A 16,814-nucleotide genomic window follows, 5' to 3' on the forward strand; every position below is an offset into this window, starting at 1 on the left:
CCTTTGTTCAGCCTTAACTTTGCTGCCTTCAGGTTAGTTCGGAGCCTTTTGATCCCTCCCTCGTGTCGTGCCCTGGCCCTCAGGGGCAGGATCAGTCCCTGTCTGAGCCGCGTTGCTCAGAGGTGAGTGTGGGAGGCACCAGGCACGAGGCTCCGCTCACAGCCTTGCTGTCCCACAGCCTCTCCTGGAAGCCACGGACACTTTTGGAGCTTGATTCTTGAGAAATTGTGAATCCTGCAGAGCTGGCACCCTCCCCGTGATTACTTCTGCCCATCCTCCCCAAAAACAAACCCAGACCAACTGCGTTGTGCACGACGAGCAGACAGACCCTACAGCACCAGGCTGTGCTCATTTACTCACCAAAACTCCCTTTCCATGGCAGGCTCATGCTTTTAACTCAATTACCTTGGCTCTTACCCTCTTTATATCCTATTTCTCTGCTTTTCCCTGCTCCTGGCCCCCTCCTAATTCTCTGAACTCTGTCCCCCCCACCGTGAGGCAGGACCTGACCTCCCACAGCCCTTTTTTTAAAGCCGATTAGCTTCATCATTTACCTCTCCTGGGGTATTTTAAATATCTTCTGCAGACTTGGGTGCAATCCTCTCTGCTGCCAAGGGGCAAGTTTCTAGGATTTGGTTAAATAACCAGGAAAACGCTACCTTAAAATTGCCCCTCCCTGGGAGCATCCCCGCTGTCCCCATGGTGGCGAAGGGCTCGATGCCGAGCGTTGTGGGGCCCTGCGTGACATTTCCCCGGGGGGCCAAGAGCTCGGTCCCGTTCCGTGGGCTGCGTTTGCAGTGGGGAAATTTCCCCTCTAGATGGCGGAAAGGGCAGCAGGAAAACGCAGGGGGCCCACGCTGCGGAGCGTTCAAACGCGGAGGTGCGCGACTGCGGCGCTCGCCCAGCTCCGAGGGTCCCCACGGCCACCGCTCGGGATCCGAGGAGCCGCGGCCAGATGGAAAAACCAGATGGAAAAACGGGCCCAGCAGCCGGAGCCCCGAGGCACCCCGAGCTGTAGGGTTGCCAGCCCCAAATCCAGGCTGCGGGAGAGGTAAGCGAAGGCTCCCGGAACAGGCAGGGACAAAGCCGCTGCTTCGCGCGGGGGGAAAAGTCACGCGGAGAGCTTGAGCTGCGCCTCCACGACTCCCGCTGCTCCTTTTTTCCCTGGTGGGAGCAGGGAGGGAATCCTAAATAACCTGCCCTATAACGGGGTGACCTGCTTTTAGCCGCTGCCTCTGCTTGCTGCACCCAGCGCCTCGCTGCCCGTGCTGATGCGAAGCGACGGGACGGCGGCGAGCGGCTCGTGCGGGGCCTCTGGGCGCTCGGCTCCGTGGAGGAGAGGAGGTTTCATCAGCTAAATACACGGGGAGGGGGGAAAAAAAGCGAGCGTTGCATGCTCAGCCTGCCCGCTGCCCGCCCAGGTGGGATTTGGGGGGCTGCGGGGTGTTTTTGGGGTCTCGCGGCAGCCGCCAGGAGGTGCGGGGTGCCCCCTTTCCAGGGGCAAGGAGGGCGTTGCGCTGCCTTATCCGTGCCGAAATGCTCCTCGGCTGCTCTGCCGGGATGCCAGGGTGAGGTGCTGGGGGATAAAGGAGTGGTGGCGATACGGGGAGAGCAGCTGGGGGGGTTGTTTGGTCCTTTTCTGGCTGTGGGGGGCCACCAGTAGGACAGGGGGGTGGCAGCGGGTTTGGGGTTATGAGGGCAGGGACGTGCCTGGGGGCAAAAAAAAAAAAAAAAAAAAAAAAGAGCAAAAAAAAAAAAAAAGATCACGTGCAGGTTTTGGGGCAGGTGTTGTTGGATCGTGGGCGTTTTGGGGCGTGCAGGTGACCCCAAAGGCCGGGCTCGGGGCTGCACCTCCCAACAGGGGGAGCAAAGGCACCTGTTGGGATGTTTCCCCTCTGCTCCTTCAGAAGGGAGCATCCGGGGTGCTAATAATTACGCTTCCAAAACCAACCCCCCTCCTGGCGTTTGGGGTTTTCCTTCTCCAGGATGCTGCTGGCCGCTTGGGGTGACACCTGGGGACCCCAAGTAGTGACACCAGGTGACTCGTGTGACAAGTCACCCAACGGGGCTCCTGTTTCAAGGGACAAATGCGGGGTCGGTGGCTTTAGGTGTGTGATGGCAGAGGTGTTTCCACCTCCTTTTGGGGTGATGACAGGGCCACCAGCCCCAAATCCCGCCTGGAAAGGGAGCGGGGTGGTGGCACGGGGCTGGTGGCAGGGACAATGAGGGCAGGCAGCTCCCCAGCACCCGCTTCAGGTGCCCCCAAGCCCAAATCGTCCCGGGGGGAGCCAAGAAATGCCGGAGCCACGCTCTGGGATGGCATCGAGCAGCCGAAATCAGCCCGCGGCCCATCCACCACCCCGTGGCTCTTCCCCTCCTCGTGTCCCCCCGGGCCAGAGCCTTGTCCTTGCCGAGGTTTTTCTCGGCGTCCGTGCCTTTGGAGGCAGCGCTGAGTCTCGGGCTCACTTCATGCGACTGCAAAAAGGCCCCGCGGGGCAGAGGCATCCCGGGAAATAATCGGGCAGCGGGGGCAGAAATGGGCAGGAGGCTGCGGGGAAAGGGGCAGGGGGTTCCCCAAAACAAGCCCGGAACGGGGTTTTGGGGTGGTGGCTGTGGATGTGGGTTTGTGGCGGGCTGACGACTGGACCTGGTGATCCTAAAGGTCTGGTGATCCTAAAAGCTGGATGGCTTTGTGATTCTGAGACTACCAGTTAAAAACTTCATGATCAATGAAGTTCCAAATAAATAAATTTATTTTCTGTATCCAGCACCTGCAAGCCCACATTTGCAGCGGGAGGGAGCCGGTTGTGCCTGGGTGCACTGGGGACAGTTTGGGGGTGATGCTGGATGGTGTTTGACCCCCAAGGGATGCTGTGCCCCCCCTTGGGGACACCGATGCCCTCCTGTGCTTCCCCCAGGACAGCGAGGGGACCGCTGCGCGCTGGCTGCTGCCGCCTTACCCTGAGCCACCCGCCCGCACCGCCGCAGAGAGCAGGTAGGTGCCATAAAAGCCCAGCTAATTAACCCTCATTTGGGATATTAACCCTATTTGTCCCCACCCAGGATGCTGCTCCTCCGGGGCTCTTCTTTCCCTCGGGAGGAGGCCGGGTTTCTCTCCAGCACCCAGGGGACGAGATGCTCCGGGGTGCCTGGAGACGGAGACCCCACGGCCCCTGGCGCAGCCGCCCGCAGCAGGAGGAGGAGAGCGGGGCCGGGAGGTGGCCGTGCCCGCCCCACCAGGCTGTATTTGGGTCATCCTCATCGAGCGGCCGTGCAGCCGTGTCAGCCCTGGAGAGCCCGGGGACACCGCTGCCCGCGCCGCTCGGCTGGGCGCCGGTACCCATTTTCCTCAAAATGGGAGGAAAAAAAAAACAAAACAAAACACAAACAAACGGGGAATTCAGTCCGGCCTCAGCTTTTTCTGACAACAGCAGCTGTGCCTCTGCTGGTCCAGGACGTGGCTCCATCCCCGTGAATCGCCCGAAGCCATCTGCAATTCACATTGCGTGCGGGGCGGCCGCTGGTACAACAGGATGCTCGTGCGGGCGGGACGCGGTCCCCTCCTGGCTCCGTGCTCCTTCCTCCCCGGGCATGAAAGGAGGGAGGTGCAGGATGTTTTCCCGGCTCTTTCTTTCCCCATCCCGGCTGCCGGAGGTGGGGGAAGCGATAAAAAGAAAGGAGGTAGAAAAGGGCAGATGCTGGTGCCCAGATCCTGTTGTGAGGGGAAGGATGGGGCAGGCGGACCCCTAGCAGCCAAGTCCTCGCTGATGGTCGTGGTTGTGCCCTTGATGTTCAACCTGGGCTCTGTGAGTGCTGGGCTCGTTGCTCCTGCATCCTCCCTGCCCCCCTGCATCACAGCAGCTCTCCCAAATCTGTTTTGCCTTCATATATGTATTTTTATTTTGGAGTGTGCTGTGTTTTTTTTTGCTCCATCTGCTCTGCCATGCATGGGTGCTGGTGCTCCCGGCCATCACGGCAGCTTTAGGACCTGCTGCTGAACCCCAGGCACCGGGGCTGGGGTTGGAGGAGCAGAAATCAAGCAGGTGGCCTGGCCGTGATAACACCTCCAGGCTCTTCACTGTTTTGTTTTGTTTTGTTTTGTTTTTTGCTGAAATCCAACCTGAATCCCCCGTGCTGCGTTTTGAGCCCTTTGCAACTCATCCCACACCCCATGGTTGGAGAGAAGCAAATCCCCCGGTCCTGCAGCAGCTCCTGGTGCTCCTAGAGGAGTGGTTTGAGCTTTCTTCATATCTCCCCATCATCTAGCCTCCTGCTGGGCCACACTTAGCAGTAAGATCTCCCCTTCTCCACCCCACTCATCCTCTCCTTGTGCATCCTGGTGGCCTCTCCGTGGGGTCCTTCCCTGGACAAAGCATCTCCATGCTCAGTCCCTGCAAGGATCCCTCCCGAACACCACCCTGAGCATCCCTCCTTTCCACCAGCGAGCCCTTAGCAGCTGCGAGTCACAACCCAAATTTTCCAGCCACCCCTGTGCCTCCGAAGCATGTTATCCAGGAGCCGCGCCACGTGCAGGAGCCGCAGCTCCGGGAGGGGACAATGACAGCATTGAGCCCGTCGCCGAGCCGCGGCTGCATTGTGCCTGGCAGAGAGATGCCCGGCAATAATCGCCTCCTCCTTGGCTTTGTTGCAGGGCTGGGGCCGGCGGCGCAGCAGGGATTTTCCCCCCAGGGGCTGCGGTTATGCGGTGAGGACCCGCACCTTTTTTTCCTGGCTGTGAGAGGTACGGCAGGGACCCTGGGTTCGGAGGGAGTGTCGGTTTGGGGGGCAAAAAGATGCTCTGGTCCTCGTCCCGCAGGGGACCAGCTCACTCCTTCGCTGATTTTGGTCATGCATGTGATGTTGGGAGCTGTGGACGCTGTCTTCTTTTTTGCGGTTATAAAATGTTTTATGTTAAATGCGGGCTTAAGCTAGAGAAATCAAATTCCGCTTAGGGACTGGGTGACCCTTAGGAAATTGGACCCAGGGCTTTGCTTGAAACTGTTACACAACAAGGCAGAAAGAGATGTTGCTCCAGGTCCGTGATGGAACTCAGCTGAGATTTTTAGAGGCATTTAAGGTTGTGTTCAAGCTGGGCGCTTACAAGAGTATTTCCCTAAACTCTGGCAAGGATGTTTTCCTCACCCAAAACCCACTCAGAAATCTCCAGGCTGGGTTGAAGTTTGTTTTTGAATCAGTTTGAGGGCGGCAGAGACCCTCCTCATCCTCCTGCTGCAGTCCTGGGGTGTGCTGCCAGCTCCTTTCCCCCCAAAATCCCCTTCTGGGAGCGCATCCCTCCGGCACGGCCAGGCTGGCTCCCAGCTTCATCCTCCCAGAAAGCAACCAGGAGAAGCAGCACACTTGGGAAAATAAAAGAAGAGGACGAAAATTTGGCTGCCCCCATCCCAAGGACATTCCTCCCCCTTAAAATGGGGAAAATAAGTTATTCTGAGCGGTTTTGTGTGGCAGTGCTACTTAAGAAAGTGCGAGGCGTGGAGTCCTTGAGATGTTTGCAGAGCATGAAGCAGATCTGGCCATGAGGTTTGTGGGGACCTGGCCCCTCGCAGATGGGCACGGGCTGGCCTTTTTCCTGGATTTATTTAGGGTTTTAAGCCCGGGCATTGATGGGGACAGGCGTTGGGCCGAGCTGACCCCAGCAGAAGCTGCAGTTTCGCCGCTGGCGTCCCTAACTGCTGACAAAAGGTCCATTGAGGAGATGATGATGCTCTTTGTGAGGTGCTTTTGTCTTGCTGTTTGCTTTATTTTTAAAATAATACTCATATTGAAGGACGTGAGCACGCCTGTCATCCTCACACCTCAAAGCACCTCACGAGGGCTGTCTGGAGCAACTGGGGAAACTGAGGCAGGGGGAGGGCAGCAGCTGGTGGCCTCATCTCCTCATTAACAATTTTTCCCCTCTCATCAGGGGTGACCCCCAGCTCTCTGGTCCCCTCAGAGCCACCTTGGTGCCCACCGTGGTCCCCTGGGGGCTGGAAAACTCCTCCGGGCCCCAATTCTCTTTGGGGGCTCCATCTCCACCTAATGGCCTCCTTTAGGACACACCATGTCCTGTGCTGCCATGGGGGCAAACACCCCAGGCTCTCTGAGGCTCAGGAGGCCGCCGGTACCTTCTCCTTTCACCCAAATTACCTCTAAGAACCACGGGAGGGCAATCTGTCCTCCCCCAAAAGCCTCTTTAGGAATTGTCCTGAGGAAGGAAACGCGATTTAACGGGGGAAAGGGGCACGGCGGGTCCCCGCCTCGTCCTCCAGCGAGCCGCGAGAGCTATTTCTGAGGCAATCCTTGGGCGCTTTCCAGGCCCGACATATCAGAGGATGTTTCTCGGTGTGTGTCATGAGGAACCCCCCTTTCCCCGGTGACACACGGCAGCGAGAACCCAAGGGCTCCGCTCCCTCAGCGCTGCTCCCCCGCCATTTCCAGCTCCTCTGGGGCTCGCCCACCCCCGGCTCCTCCACCCTGGGGCACTGTGAAGGCCTTCGACCCTCTGTGTTGCTCAGAAATCTTGGTGACCGGCCATATAAACCTCTGTCATTCCAGCTCCTTGCCAGAAAAAAAAAATAAAATAAGGATCTGGGCTGCTGCATGCTGTCTATGTACCCATTATGAGATGTGAAAATGGAGGCTGCCAGCCTCAGGTGTCCCTGCTGCCCCTAGGGCACAAGATGGCTCTGTGTGGGCCTGAGGGCTGTCTTCATGCCCAGCAGAGGCTCTGCCATCCCCTGGGGATGGTGGGGAGCCATCTGCAGCCCAGGGGACAGGGGCTGAAGGTACCTCAGGAGGCCTCGGGGGAAGGCCGGCTGTGGTTGTCCTGTGGTGGTGGTGGTGGGTGAGGTTGCCCAGGGCTCTGTCCAAATGAGTTATCTCCAAGGGTGGAGATGCCACCAGCTCCCCGTGCCAGCGTTTGTCATGGAAAAAATATATATATGCATATTTGTCACATCCATTTGAAGTGTTTCTGGCTGCAACTTGTCCTTTCACTGCGTGCTTCTGAGGAGAGCCTGGTCCACCTTCCCTGCAGCCTCCTGTAAAGCAGCTGCTGCTGGTGAAACCTCCCCCTTCTCTTCTCTGGGTGACTCGGCCTCCCCTTGGACAACCATTTTGGACATTTCTTGTCACCAGGACTTGTCACCAGGACCCCTGCAGAGCTGCTCTCCAGCCAGTTCCTCCCAGCTGGCCTGCATCCTGCTGGGGCCATGGTTCTGCCTTGGTCCTTGCTGAACCTCACCTGGGTCCCCTCAGCTTCACCTGGGTCCCCTCAGCCCCTTTCTCCAGCCTACTGAGGTCCCCCTGGGTGGTGCTGCCATGTAGCTGCTTCTCCTCCAGCTGGAACCAGCCACAGACTCGGTCCCATCACCTCCACCATTAATGGTCAACAATCTTGTAGTGACGTCCCATTTCTGGGTGAATTTAAAGACAGCCTGGCCACCTGAGCTGGGATTAGGTCTGTTTCAACACAGCGGGGACGGAGGGATCTTGGCATCGCCCAAGGCCGTGGTTTTGCTTTGCCTTGTTATTTGTGGCTGCGTTTTTTTAATGCCTTCTCTGGTGCACACTTGGTCAAGAGGTTCACCAGCATGTGCCTCGTGCCAAGGACCTTTCCTACACCAGGGAATGGGCCACAGAGGGCACGCGAGAGCTTCGGGAGCTCTCCCATCAGCGGGATATAAACAGATAAAACCTGGGAACGCGGCCCGGAAACGCGGCTCATCCCCGGGCGGCCGAGCCGCCGCGCTGGAGCATCGCTGCTGGCCCCAAGCATCTCCCGTTTCCTTCCCAGCAGGAGGGCTGGGATGTTCCTGCCGTGCTTCCTGCCCCGGGGCAGTTTGCAGCTGCAGGGTGGGAAGCTGGGGGGAATGGGAGAGCTGGGAGCAAGCGCCCGAGCCCCCCAGGCTGATGCTGCCTTCCCTCACTACGGCTGAGAAGGACCTTGAGGACCACAAGAGCATCTCTGGGTGCCCGAGGCAGAGTCAATCCAACCACAACCCTGTGATGTCCCCAGCTTTCAACCCACGAAAGCCCCCTGAACATGCACCCAGCGGTCTCTGCTTTGGAAACCTGCTGCCGGTTTCCGAGCCAAATTCCTTCAGGCACGTTTTTATCATCCCCTTTTTCCTGCCAGGGACAATGGCATTGCTGGCTGCTCTCTACAGCCATTTCCTCCGCTCTCCCAGACAGAAATAGTTAACCAGGTTTACTACAAGACCCAATTTCCCTTCCCAGCCCCCCAGGAGACTATTTAGTGACAGGGTGCAGGAGCAGAGGTGCCTTTCTTCACCCTGGTACTGTGTCAGTGACCACATCCCTGGGGCTTTGGCCGGTGGCATGGCACCTCCTGGCTCTGGGGATGGTGTGAGCCAGGTCAGGAGAGTTTCGAGCACGAATAAATGGAGCCACTAGGAAAATGGTGGGACACCAGCAGGGCCGAGCACGCCTGGCTGGATTTGGTTGCCCAAATACAAGTGTTCAGGTCCATTTGAGACATTTGGGGTAGCCGCACGGGAGGCTGCCAGGACACCCCAGCACCTCTGCTGGGGACACCACATCCCCCAAGCCTCCGTGCAGCCCCCCAGATGAGCTGCTTCAACCTGCAAGCCCTGGTTCCTGCAGCCACCAGCCCCGTTGCCCTTCCCAAGCATCCCATCCCTCTGCCCCTACACCCCTTGTTTTCCCCTAAACCCCGTTTTCCCTCCCCAAATCCAGCCTCGGGCACATCTGCGGAGGCACAGGGCTGGGGCAGCCTCCAAGACCAACTCCCCAGCCCATTGCCACATCACCATTACAAAAAAAAACGAATGCTTTCCCCCAGAAACACAGATCCCAGGTGGAAATAGTTTAACCTCCAGCCACTTGAGATATTTTCGCCGTAACCCGTCCGTTTTGGGAAGGCTGCTGGCTCGCACAGACCTCCAGCTGCCCGAGCGGCCGGGGGACGAAGGCGATGCGGGGCTGGGGAGGAGCCGCGTGTCCCCGATGTAGCCACTTCCCCAAGGGCACCGAAGGAAGGCTGCCTGTCAATGGGGCTTTGTTGCGAGCAGACGAGGCGCTTGGAGGGAGGTGGTGGCTGTCAGGCCCCCAGCAGCACGGACAAAGCATTTTTCATGCAGCAGGGACAGAGCAGGAGCTCCTGGGTGTGAGTGAGGCTGAACCAGGCGCTCGGGGAGCTGCGTGGGGGGTAGGGGTGTGTGAAACCCCTCTTTCTGCTCTCCTCCGTGCTGCCCCACGCAGGAGGTCTTTGCTGAGGAGGTCAGCACTGCTGGTAATTGAACACAGCCAGAGTTTTGCTCGAGATGGACCTGGAGTTTGGCTGGGCATGAGCCATCCCACTGCCCGGGTGGGAGCAGGGAGATGAGGAGCCAGCAGAGCTCCACCAAACGTCCGTAGGGGAGATGGACTGCACAACCCCATGAGTTCAGGAGATGGAGAGGAGCACCGTGTCCTTCCCTTTGGCCTGCCAGATGTCCTACGGCTGATATCGTCCACGCTGCTGCTCTTCCAGCCCGCTGTGGGGCGAAACCCACGACCAAGAGACCAGAGCTGGGGCTGGAGCACCAGGACTGCTCCACGCCTCCAGCCTCCCGGCTTCCCTCGCAGCTGTAGGGTCTGACCGAGGATGTTTCTGCCCTGAGACGGGAGAAAGCTTCGGTGGCAGACACGGGAGGACGGGACGGGACGACGGGACGGGACTGCCTGGTGAGTCCGTGCCGGGTTGTACTCGGTGTGAGCTGCGAACCGAGGAGCCCCCGGGAAGGTTTTGATCTCCTGCTCTGCTCCTGTAGATGAGTGGGAGCTGCTTGGGTTAAACAGGGCACTTCTGAGGATCCCACAAAAAGCTCGTTTGCAGGAGAAGCTCGTTCCTAGCTGTTACTGTAGACAGGGCTGCCCTGGCAAACGGGAGGAGATGGCTGAAAAAGGCTGACATCCCCTGCTCCTCGGGGCAGCGAGGCTAGGAGAGCAGCGGAGGAAAGCAGGCAGCTTTCTGCAAGAAATATTGTGCAAAAACAGCAAAAACCAAGCGAGGCTCTGTGTGCTGGCCAGGATGTGCGTGGGTGTGGAGCTGATTTATTTGATACTCCACGAGCAGGGCTCACCCCGAGCTCCCAAGGCAGGAGGACGAGGCGGAGGCTCTGCTCCCAGCAGCTTTGCTCCACGCCTGCCACCGGCATTTCTCCCCCTGGCGGGTGGCTCCTGAGCCCCCTGGCAGCTCAGGGCACTTTTTTTTTTGGCCTTTCCATAAAATTGTAGCAGCAGTTTGAGTGAGGATGAACTCTGATTTACGCAGAGAGCCTCACGGTGTTTATCTTGGCAGGGTGTGGTTTATCTGTGGCTTGAAGCCTTCACTGGAACCTCTCGTAATTGGAGTTGGAGAGCAAAGGAGTGCTGGTGACTGACCTGCACTAATTGGAAAGGGGCTGATTGAGGCTGTGGGGCAATGGGGTGGACCTCCTGGCTCCTGTAGGGCTTGGGAGGCTGCTGTAGGGATGGGAGGCCCCGCTGGCAGGAGGGTTTCACCCCCAGTGGGGTGGGATCAGCCCCAATGTGGCCGTACTGCTGCTGACGGCCGTGTCCCGCTCCCAGCGGGGCCGTGGCCCTGGCCTGGCAGAACAACGTGGTCAGCAGAAAAGATACTGGCTTGGGAAACCTCCAAAAGCGATTGCTTAAATGTGCTGTTTTGTACACCAAAGCAGCTCATCCGCCGCTCAGATACAGGGCACCTTCTACTGGTGTGAAAATCTCAGCTCGTTTCCCTTCCCGTTGCTCCTGGCTTTGTCACAGTGCTAGGATCCCAGTGGCACGGTTCATATTGTACTAAAATCGGTGACTTTAGTGGGATCCCGCCAACATCTGTGGGGTTTGGAGCAATCTAAGCTCACAAACACCCCACAAAAAAGCATCTCCCTGCCCTTCTACAGCTCCCTGCTGGAGGCAGGACTGTCCCTCTCCTTAGACCTGCAGCTGAGGTCTGCGAATACAAAACTTCTTGAGGTGCAGTGGGTCATCTTGGGGCGTAAGGAGCCAATTTATCCCTTCTGACACGGACACAAGAAGCAGGGAGCTGAGCTGTGTCCTCCTATCTCATCGCTCTTTCCTTTCCGAGGCAAAGCCACCCCATGCACGTGGTCCTGCCTCTGCGTCACCCCACGCTTGCCCCATAGCCCTGCAACCCTGTTCCCTGGAAGCATCTCCAGGGACTCCCTTTCCAGGGAAAAAGGCACTTTATTGCAGGCCACTCGATTAGGAAATTTTGACTTGCTTTGCGCTGTTGTGCCCTACTAGAAAGAGGAAAGAGAAAGCCAGAGGACTGGAGGCACACGTACGTGCCTCCAGTCTAGGTGTGCATACTGGAGAATGGAGCGAATTTGGTTAAAACTGGTTTTCTGGAGCAAGCAGCCTTCTATTTTAAGAAGCTTCTGCTATCTCGAACTGCACGGCAGCAAAAAAAAAAATAAATAAAAATCAGTAAAACCTCGTCTGGCATGTGTGAAATCCTATTAACCCGTGGCCCGTGCTAATGTACGGGGGCAGGAACGAGCCGTAGAGTAGGAGAGCCCATCCTGCTGTTCTTCCTTGTAACGGGACGCTTCCAGCGGGGAGGCCAACACAAATATTTGTAGCACGGGCAGGAGCTGCCCGAAGGGAGCCGCGGCGGCAGGACCGCTCCTGTCCCCGGGCAGGAGGTGACATCACCCGGATTCCTTCACTGAGGAATGCAGGATTTGGCCTCTTCCCTGCCACTAATTGCTTTTTAAAAACAGGCCTGCCCAGGGGGGGCACGTTTCACCCAGCCCCGTCCATCTCACACCCCAAAGCGCCCCCAATTCCTCTTCTTTTCCACGGCGTTTGCAGGGCCGCTGCACGGATGGGCATGTCGAAATTGGTCATTTCCCCAAATCGCAGGGAAAAGCACCCAAACTTCCACGAGTGGGGGCCAGTCAGGGACCTGGGAAGCTGGTGGGGGAGCGATGAGCCCTTCTTGGGGCTGGCCAGGATGGGCTGAGAACGTGCACGGACTTCTCTGCAGGGTGAAGTGCTGCGAGCACAAGAGGAGCCCATTCGAGGGTATGGTGATGACCCCATTTCTTGATCCTATGAAGCTCAACAACCCTGTTGTGAGTTTCTGAGTTCAGGATTTCTCTGTTATCACAGGTTTGGATACACCAACGTGCAGAGCATTCTGGTTGAGCACAGGTAGGGCTTGGAGTGGTGGGGCTACCCCGAGCAAAGCCAAAATTCCCCTTCCACCCAACCCTTGACTCCTCCGTAGGGTTGAGCATCGCCCACGGCCCCTTGAGCTCACACCCTTCCACCCCTGGCTCTGCTCTGGCTCCAACTTCAGCCATCAGCACTGGAAAATTGAGGGGGTCACTGACGTTCACATGTCATCAGCGCTTCCACCGGCCTCGGCAGCAGCAGGTCAGTTCCTGTGGGCTGGAGGCGCTGCCGTCATTTCAATAGCTGGAACTAGGTGTAGATGTCCTGCCCCGCTCCGGGTCCGAGGGGGTGATTTAGAGGATGGAAAGGCACCACATTTTTTCACTCTCGGGGCCTGAAAGAGGATGGCCGGCAGGAAACGAGAGCGTTGTTCTCCAAGGCAGGGGTGGTGTTGCTCCTGCGCCGATTCTTTAATTTTCCGTCGGGTTTATGGAAATTGTTGGCTGTTGCAGCCGGACGATTAAATGCAGAGAGGAGGAGAAGGGCTCCAGCCAACGGGGAAAAAAAAAATCATGCTTGATCAGCTGAATTTTTGAAATGAGGATGGAGTGAGGACGTTTGAATGGAGAGCAGCAGAGCAGGGTCCTGAGGGTGGGGAGATGTGGCACCAGGTGTGCCAGGCACGGGTTTGGTGAGCTATGGTCATGGGAGCTGGTGGAATAGATAAATCCAGTGGGGATGGAGGTAAAGGGATGGTGGTGGAGCAATGCCGTGACATTTTGTTAAGGGTGTAGGCAGGAGGGAGATGTGCATTCAAGCTGGACACAATGGGGTAGATGCTTGGGTCAAGACGGGCAGGTGGGACAGAAGAGCAGGACCATGGGGCAGGTGGACCTCTTGGGGTCACCCCAGAGGTGGCACGGCAGCTCTGAGGTTGGCTGTAGAGGGTTGAGGTGAAGGCTCCCAGGTTTTGAGGGCAATAGGGACCCAACAAACAGCCAGGAAAGAAGACGGTGATGGATGAAGTTCTGAAAATGATGCAAGGAAGCTCACAGGCTCTGTGCTCCTCACGTCTCAGCGGGATGGATGCTGCTCTGGGGCTCTGCTCCAGCTCCTTGCTGCACTCATGGCCAGCAGGGCTCTACCTCGCCCGTCCACGTGCAGATCATCCTGCTGGAAAGCAACTTGTGGGTTTGGTTCCCATCAGGGCAGGGAGCTGTGCTGTTACTGAGCCTTTCTCAGGAACACAGGAGATGTGGAGGCTTCTTCATTTTTTCCTCTCCGGAGGCTAAAGGGAGGACGCTTTGAAAAGGAAGGGAGGGAAAGGGCCAGAGGTGGAAGGAGGGAATTTTCAGGAAGATCTTCCCACAGCTTCATCTTCCTTCACCTCCTGGTAACGGCCAAGTCACTGACCGCAGCTGCTCACTCCAGAAAAATTTCAGGAGGTTTCCTGGAATACCGAAGCACGGTGGGCTGGGGGGTCCAGATATTGCTGGAGCCCTGCTGAAGAAGACAAACCTCGCTCAGCCAGCAGCAAAAAGCATCCCAATATCCTCCTGTGGGTGTAACTGGTGCCCTGGCCTGGCATTTCTGAGAGCTGTTTATCACACAGTGGAGGAGGATCGGGGTTTATTTCCTTTTGTACTCTCTTTGCTTTGTATTTTCCATGCTGTTTCACTCTTTAAGCAATGTTGAAATCAACAGAGCCAGCTCTGAGCAGCGAGCTTCGAAGAAAAGAAATGTGAGCATGAGCCCAGGAGCCTACGAAGCGGCTCGGTGAATGTCACAGGGGGACTTCAGTGTTATTGATGATTAAACAGTGACCGCAGCATCCTCTGTATCCCATCTCAGCCTCGCAGTGCAGAAAACCTGCTTGGGGACCAGCCAAGTACCCGGCAGGGAGGTGTTTGGGCCCTGTGCCCACCCCAGCGATGCCGTGGGTACCACGGGCCCCTCTGCATCCCAGCAAGCAGTTCAGGGTTTGGTGTCAGCTGCTCATTGCTCTACCAAACCTGCACCATGCACCTGGCGCTCTCTTGGGAGGATCCCCACCTCCGGGAGCATCCTGTTGTATCAGCACAGAGAGCAGAAATCCTCATTTGGCTTCCAACCTGGCCCAGCCCCGAGCACCGGAGCGGCGTTGGCTCAGCCCCGCGGCCCTTCCCCTGCCAGATGCAGAGGTTCCCCCGTGCCAAAGGCGAGGAAGGGCTGTCCACCTCCTCCTCCCGCATCTCCCCCTCCTCCCCTTCCGCCTCAGACCCACTCATTCATGAAAAAAAAATGCCTGTTGGGCGGACGCGGACAGAGGAATTAGCCTTGGCGCGTTCCTCTGCCTCGCGTTGGCCAAGGGAGGTCGTAGGCTCAGAGGGTTTTAATCTTTGTTTTCACAGCTGGATCCGATATCGCCCTTTCTTCTCTCCGCCTTTTTATAGCTGCTCCCTGCCCACGAGCAACCTGTTGCAGAGCAGAGCGGGAGCGTGGAGCACAACCCGCCGCCGGCTTCCCCGGGGGCAGCGAGCTCCCACCTCGGGACCGACCACCCGCACGGCCCCACATCTTCGTTAAGGATTATTTTAATCCCCTAAGAGATTTACGGTCTCCTCCTGGGGTCCTGTGCCCAGGAGGGCAATGCTGCAGTGAGGAAGGTGCCATCTCAGGAGGATCCTCTGAGAGCATCCAGCTGGACCTGGCTGCCTCCCTGCGGGCACCACGTGGGGTGAAGGCGTCCCAGCAGCGTGGTCCGTCCTTTGGTAGGCAGCAAGGTGGGACGTCTGCGCGTGGGGTAGGAGGGGGCCATACCAAACCAGCCTGGGGACATCACCGAGTGGGGTGCTGTAAGGTTTGGTGGTGCTGGCGTAGGGTTTGGTGGTGCTGGTGGAGGGGTTTTGGTACTGGTGTAGGACTTGGTGGTGCTGCTGTAGGGCTTGGTCATGCTGGTGTAGGAGGTGCTGTAGGGTTTGGTGGAGGTGGTGGAGGTTTTTGGTGGAGGTGATATAGGGTTTGGTGGTGCTGGTGTAGGGTTTGGTGGTGCTGATGTAGGGTTTGGTGGTGCTGCTGTAGGGCTTGGTAGCACTGATGTACAATTCGGTGGTTCTGGTGCAGGGCTTGGTGGAGGTGGCATGCAGTTTGGTGGTGCTGGTATAGGGTTTGGTGGTGCTGGTGTACGATCTGGTGGCACTGGTGGCACTGGCACTGGTTTGGATAACTGTCCCATGCAGCAGACAGGCAGGTGGGTGCCCAAGGCTCAGACCTCTGGCTCTGAAGGTCTCCTTGATGCCAAAATGTGCTTCAGGAACCAGCACAGCCAGATGGGACCAGCTCCGTTCCCACCTGGATGCCAGCTTGAGGCCGTGGGGCCCTCCCCCATGGCACAGGGGACCTGGTGGTGTCTAGACATGAATTTTGATGTGATACCTCATGCAGGGTCCACCAACCTCTTCAACATTCAGGTTCCCCATCCTGCCCAGCCCGTGCTCTCCTTCAGATCACACCACCCATCCTTCACAATGCCCCAGGGCAGAAACCGGACAGCTCGCCCAGCGCCGGGCACTCCTCTGGGCATTTCTCTCTTCTATTTCTTTTTGGCATGTAGACTCAACAGTTTAAACATCTCTGTGTATAATTATCTAAGCACTCATTTAAATATTTACTGGTGATACTGGGGTGACTGTAAATCTCGGTCAGAGAGTAGAAACCTGCCCCGGTCACTCTGGGACCCCGGCCAGCAGGGTAGGAAAGCACTTGTAGTAATAACGTTTCCTTTTTTTTTTTTTTTTTTTTTTTTTCCTCTGTATTTTCTGTGCTGTCTGTTATCTAAGAACAGCTGGCAAGAGCACGTCCAACCCGTTTGTTTCCTCATTTATCACGTTCGAGTCTCTCACTCTCTTCCCTTATAACTATCTTTAAATCTTAATAGGGATGGAAAGACATCACAAAGTCGTGTCCAGGTGTCTGGCACTTCTGCTTTGCCCTTCACTTCATTGTCTTCAGTATCCTTATGTAGTTGATGATGTTGATGTTGAATGTAGTTGATGGATTTGTGTGTGTGGAGGATGCCGGGGGGTCCCTGCTCCTCTAGAGGGGCAGATGCCATCCATTCCTCCCCGGCCCTGATGTCCTTGCCGAGATCCCTCGGTCAATAACTGCTCCAGATCCAAGCCTTCCAGGTGTGGAAGGCCTCGGGAGGACATTTTGTGTGGTGTTTACTAAGGAGGGAGCAGGGATAGGTTTGTCGGGAGGAGCGATGGTCTGGGCTCCACCTCAGCTCCTCCAAGCAGGCCTCTCATGGAGGTGCTGTGTTTAGGAGGCCACCGCTGGTTTCTGAGCGGGTCTCAGCACCCCGAGCAGGTGCCACACCACACCAGAAGGACCTTCCGCCTTCTCACGAGCACGGCAGCTCTTCCAAACCAACCCACGGGGCCTTCAGCCATACTGCTGCTGCAGGCACTAAGGCCTGAGGCCTGCCCGAGGGACAGGGCAGGCACCTGGCTTGCTGCTGGTGGCCTGTAGACCAGGTTGGATGAAGGTGTGACCACACGTAGAGCATGGACCTGGCTCACACAGCTGGGTTGGATCCCTCACGGGTCCCATTCCCACACAGCTTCGTGGGGACTTGCTCACTACGAGTCCCTGTCCTCACTAGGGCT

The 16,814-nt window shown here is 57.4% G+C and overlaps 1 protein-coding gene across 1 annotated transcript in view; it reads left to right on the forward strand.

Annotated features, from left to right (window-relative positions):
* Positions 1-911: 911 nt before the first annotated feature.
* GJC2 (gap junction protein gamma 2) overlaps positions 912-16,814 on the forward strand; it is a 29,476-nt gene continuing 13,573 nt past the window's right edge. The window contains exons 1-3 of the mRNA XM_084283082.1: positions 912-1,051; positions 2,919-2,995; positions 4,652-4,741. The gene's annotated coding sequence lies outside the window, so the exon portion shown is untranslated. The remainder of the gene's footprint in view (positions 1,052-2,918; positions 2,996-4,651; positions 4,742-16,814) is intronic.

The sequence above is a fragment of the Netta rufina genome, assembly GCF_964035555.1.
Source record: "Netta rufina genome assembly, chromosome: 2".
Lineage (NCBI taxonomy): Eukaryota > Metazoa > Chordata > Aves > Anseriformes > Anatidae > Netta > Netta rufina.